At 46.0% G+C, this 5,855-nt stretch overlaps 1 pseudogene; it reads left to right on the top strand.

Moving 5' to 3' along the window:
* The first annotated feature begins 2,101 nt into the window (after positions 1 to 2,101).
* Positions 2,102 to 3,904, top strand: LOC101705110 (AP-2 complex subunit mu pseudogene; annotated as a pseudogene).
* The last annotated feature ends 1,951 nt before the right edge of the window (positions 3,905 to 5,855 follow it).

Below are 5,855 nucleotides of genomic sequence, written 5' to 3'. Positions count from 1 at the left end.
AAAATCCTGGCCAGGCCTCCATCCAAGGACAGCATTATGACCACCACTCGATGCTGGACCTCATAGATCAAAATACCATCCCAGGGGCCAGGGATTTAGCTCAGTGGTACTGCGCCTGCCTTGCAAGCGCCAGGCCCTGAGTTTAATCCCTGGTACCGAAAAAAAAAAAAAAAAAAAACCCAAAAAAACCACCTCAGCACTGTGCATCAGATGCAGCCCCTCTCAGCTGCCACGGCAGCAGTCAGTTTGAAGGGTTATCCCAGATTCCTTCAAGAGAGCCTGCGAAAGTATTAGGCATCCTCAGCTTCTGCCACAGGTGATCAAAAACCAAGTGTGCACTGTAGGTGACCAACTGACTGTCCCCGCCGCTGGTGAGGAGAGGACACCCATTTCAATGCAGTACACTTTGGCTCATGGAGCTTTCAACATTGGCAACATCTTTCTCAGAAGCCTTAAAGAGGTTAAGTCTGCTGGGCACAGTGGCACATGCCTGTGTTACTCAGGAGGCTGAGGTAGGTGGGTCATGAGTTGGAGGGTAGCCTAGGTAACACTGCCAGACCTTATCTCAAGGGGACAAAAAAACCCAGAAAGGGCAGGGCATTAGTAAACTTTTAGACTCAGAAATTTCGCTTCTCATAATAGGAAACAGACTATGATTTTTTTCAAAACTGTGTTCATTGTATTAACTATAGCCACGTGTTGCTTAATGAAGGAGTAAATTGTGAGAAATGTTTTTTTAAGTGATTTTATTATGTGACACTAAAGCTCTTAAACCTAGATGGCAGACCCCATTACAAACCTAGGCTAGGTAATAATCTTATGAGATGGCATCATATGTGTGGTCTGTTGTCACCTGAAATATTGTTAAGTGGCACATGACTGTATCACAGACAATTAGGAAAAATCCTAAATGTTTTAGGGCCGGGGATTTAGCTCAGTGGTTTCGCCGCCTGCTGCGCAAGCTCAAGGACCCGAGTTCGATCCCCAGTACCAAAAACAAAACAAAAAAAACACCTAATCCTAAATGTTTAACAGAAGAAGACAGTAAAATTACAGTGTATTGGTTAGAATGGTATATTATGCAACTGTTAAAAATTGTAATTACATTTAATAAAAATGAAATACTAAAACAAAGTATAAACTTTCCTATATTAAAGGCAAAATTATACATGAAACATTTTCAATCATGTAAAATTATTGGCAAATATGTTGGTAGACAGAAATAGATGAATATATCAGGGGGGTGGGCATGCTTGTAATTGGTAGAAGGTATAAAAATATTTGTTATTTTCTTACTTCTGCTTTTTGCATTTTTCTCATTTTTATTACAAAGGGAACTACTGACTATATTTCTTACATATGTTTTCAGAATGATTTTTGAAATATGTTTTATTTCCTTATAGTCACTCCTGATATAACAGCGAATCAATTAAGTTATTTTATTCTAGGTTTTTAAAAATTGAAAGCCATATGTTTCAATGCAGTAACACACAGTCCTAAAAGTCACCTTGTGGAAAACTGGGGTTAGATGGGTGTAGGCTAAATATTAGGTGATATTAGGGAATTATCTTTGGAGATGTATGCCAAAGTATTAGGTGGAATAGTCGCAATGTCTATAATTTAATTTTAAATGTCAGCAAGATACATTTAAAATAAGTGGAATAAAATATTAAGAGTTGGCAGTGCTGGTGCAGCCCCATAATGCCACCACTCACACTGCTGAGGCAGGAGGATCACAACTCTGAGACCAGCTGAGCTACACAGCAAGACCCTATCTCAAAAGACAAAACAAAGCATTAAGGACATGTACATAAAATACTCTAAATGATACAAAGCACCTGGATAGAAAAGGAGCAAGATGGAAAAAAATGATTCAAATATTAACTGGAAGGAAGATGGCATCGCCATACTAATACCAAATTAGCACTTAAAGCAGAAAGCATCAATACAGGGTAACAGGAACAGTTCCTTTGGAGAAAAAGGTTACACGCATCAGAAGATAAAAGAATTACGAATTTGTAGCGAACCCAATTGTTTTAGTCAATTTTCCTGTTGTTGGAACACGATACTCACATTCACAACATAAAGAAAGAGAGGTTTAATGTGGTTTACATTTGAAGAGGATTTGGTCCCTGGTCAGCTGGCTCTCATCAAGGCAAGAGAACATCAGGGCAGAAGAGTGTACTGAGGCAAAGCTGCTTAGTTCATGTTAGCTAAGAAGCAGAGCAAGGGAGTGGCACCCAACAGGAAGGGGCAGGGACCAGATCTGGTGCCCAAGGTCACACCTCTGACCCGCCCAGACACTCCCCGAAGTGTGCTCCAATAACTCCCCGGGGCAGCTCCCAAGCCAAGCAGTTTGACACGATCACACTTAACCGTCGTACTAATAACCTAGCCTAAAAATATATGTAGCAAAACCGGCGACAATAAATGAAGTTGCACTTTTAAAGATGACAACATACCTCTCTCAGAACATGATAAACACTCAGAACAGAGTGAACGCGGAGGCAGCGGGCAGGCGAGCAGGGGCGAGCCGGCTGAGGACGTCAGGTCTCTTTTCAGAGCAATGGGCCTCGGAGACTGAGCTGCGGCCGCCACGATCCATCGGAGTTTATTCATCTAGAATCACAAGGGGAGGTGCTCATCTCGCGGGTCCACCGAGATGACATCGGGAGGAACGCAGTGCATGCCTTTCGGGTCGATGTTAGCCACGCACGGCAGCGGGTGCGCAGCCCCGTCACCAGCATTGCTCGCACCAGCTTCTTCCATGTTAAGCGGTCCAACATCTGGCTGGCAGCTGTCACCAAGCAGAATGTCAACGCTGCTACGGTCTTTGAGTTCCTCTACAAGATGTGAGACGTAATGGCTGCCTACTTGGCAAGATCAGCGAGGGGAACATCAAGAACAATTCTGTGCTCATATATGAGCTGCTGGATGAGATCCTAGACTTTGGCTACCCCCAGAATTCAGAGACAGGTGCACTGAAAACCTTCCTCACCCAACAAGGCATCAAGAGTCAGACAAAAGAAGAGCAGTCCCAGATCACCAGCCAGATGACTGGGCAGATCGGCTGGCGGCGGGAGGGCATCCAGTATCGCTGGAATGAGCTCTTCCTGGACGTGCTGGAGAGCGTGACCCTGCTCATGTCCCCACAGCGGCAGGTGCTGAGCGCCCACGTGTCTGGCCGGGTTGTGATGAAGAGCTACCTGAGTGGCAGGCCTGAGTGCAAGTTTGGGATGAATGACTAGATGGTCATTGAAAAGCAGGGCAAAGGCACAGCTGATGAACAAGCAAGAGCGGGGAGCGATCAGTTGCCATTGATGGCTGTGCCTTCCACCAGTGTGTGCGACCCAGCAAGTCTGACTCGGAACGCAGCATCAGCCTCATCCCACCAGATGGGGAGTTTGAGCTCATGAGGTATCGTACCACCAAGGACATCATCCTTCCTTTCCGGGTGATTCCACTTGTACGGGAAGTAGGCCGCACCAAACTGGAGGTCAAGGTAGTGATCAAATCTAACTTCAAGCCCTCACGGCTGGCTCAGAAGATTGAGGCGAGGATCCCAACCCCCCTGAACACAAGTGGAGTGCAGGTGATCTGCGTGAAGGGGAAGGGGAAGGCCAAGTTCAAGGCCAGCGGGAACGCCATTGTGTGGAAGACCAAGCACGTGGCAGGCATGAAGGAATCACAGATCAGCACAGAGACTGAGCTTCTGCCCACTAATGACAAGAAGAAATGGGCTCAACCCCCCATTTCCATAAGCTTGGAGGTGCCATTCGCACCTTCTGGCCTCAAGGTGCTCTACTTGAAGGTGTTTGAACCGCAGCTGAACTACAGCGACCACAACATCATCAAATGGGCGCACTACATTGGCCGCAGTGGCATTTATCAAACCTGCTGCTAGCTGCCTAGCAACAGCTAGCCCACCTCCCCATCCACCTTTCACGGTCCAGGTGCCTGCAGGTCACCACGCATCAGTGTCTCCTCCCTCCTGCTTTGCTACCTTCCCCTTGCACCAGCCCCCGAGTCTAGGTCTGGACCAACCACATCAAAAGCGGGGCTGGCAGAGCAGTCCCTGGGCTCCTCGGCAGGGTGGTTTCTGGGGCTCCTGCTCTTCCATCTATCGTCTGTCCTGGCCCAGTGCCAGGCTCTGAGTTCTGGGACCAAAGCCAGGTGGGCCCCTCTCCTCCCCACCCCTGTGGCCACACCTCTGTAGTGGGAGGGTTGGCTGCCCCTCACCTCAGAGCCCCCCCCCCCAAAGGCCAGTAACAGATCCCCAGTCCTCAGTCCCTACTCTGCTTTGGGATAGTGTGAGCTTCATTTCGTACACGTGTGACTTCGTCCAGTTACAAACCCAATAAACTCTGTAGAGTGGAAAAAAAAAAAACAAAAAACACTCAGAACAAGCAAACAAACAAAGCAAATCAGTAAAAATACAGAAGATTTAAACAAGGTTAATAAACTTGGAACCCCTGACGAAAAGAACTCTCCCACTAACAGCAACAGAAAGGCTTTCCAATGTGCTGGGGGCATTTATGAAACAGACACCCACTGGACAGCAAAGCAAATCTCAGCCACTTCCTAGACTGAAATATTGAATTTGTTCTTTCAACATCACAAAATTATGCTAAAGCATCATGATTAAGAGACATATGGAACCTGGCGTATTGGTGCACACTTAGAATCCCGGCTACTGGGGAGGCTGAAGCAGAAGGATTTATTTCAAGGTCAGCCTGGGAAATTTATGAAGCCCTTGTCTCAGAATAAAAAACAGAGAAGAACTGAGGATGTAGTTAGTAGTGGAGCACTCACCTGGCAGGCCTAGGGCCTGGGCTCAATTCCCAGTACAAAAAAAAAAAAAAACGCATGTAGAGACCATTACCAACAAGATAACTAGATAATTCACAAATGTTTGGAAAGTAAGCAATACAGTTCTAAATATATTGTGGCTCAAAGAAGAAATTAGAAGATATCTAGGACTAGTGATAAAGAGTAATTATCCCCTATAAGATGTTTTATGTCACTTTAGTTTACTAAGCCAAAGATAGTTCTGTATAAAATAGCAGTATTTTCTTATTCAAAAAAGAGCTATATGTGACCAGGCAAAAATATCAGGGTTAGTTTTTAAAAATATCAATTCTAATTCCTTCAAAAAAACAAGGGCTATTCTTTCAGTGAGTCTTTACGCTGCCTAATACTGCACCATTATAGAAGGGAATTATTCAAAGAGGTTCAAATACTCATCTGTGGGGGGGGGGGGGCACTGTGGATTGAACCCAGAGGATTTTACCACTATTCTACAGCCCTTTTTTATTTTGAGAAAGGGTCTTGGTAAATTGCTCAGGTAGCCCCAAATTTGTGATCCTCCTGCCTCAGCCTCCTAAGTAGCTGAGATTACAGGCTCACATTACTATGCCTGGCTTGAAGTACATTTCTAATATGCAAGCAGGTTAGTCAGCTTCCCATTGCTATGACAAGTACGTCAACCTAGAGTGAGGAAAGTTCTGTCCTGGGTCATTCACAGCTTTAGAAGTGCCCGTCCATGCCTGGCTGCATTCGTCATGTGGAGCCTATGCAGCACAGGACATCCCAGAAGCAACACACTGCAGAACACCTCAGTGTGGCTGGGAAGCAAAGACAGTGGGAAGGGGCCAGTCCCAGCACCCTCTTCAAAGACACGCCCCTGTGACCTCACTTCTGTCCAGTAGGTTCCATCCCCTGAAGGGTCACCACTCCTAGTAACAATAGCCAGTAACATGTGGGTCTTGTTGGAGGATGGGGGTGACACTCTGGATCCAAAGTGTAGCAGCATGGGACAGTCCAGCCCAGGCTTACTACACCATCTCCTCTCTGTT

This window comes from Heterocephalus glaber, unplaced genomic scaffold (genome assembly GCF_053883595.1).
Source record: "Heterocephalus glaber isolate CG9 unplaced genomic scaffold, H.glaber_assembly_v1.0 deba00001481, whole genome shotgun sequence".
Taxonomy (NCBI): domain Eukaryota; kingdom Metazoa; phylum Chordata; class Mammalia; order Rodentia; family Bathyergidae; genus Heterocephalus; species Heterocephalus glaber.
The sequence above is the reverse complement of the archived record's forward strand: the minus strand, read 5'-3'. Positions and strand labels throughout refer to the sequence as shown.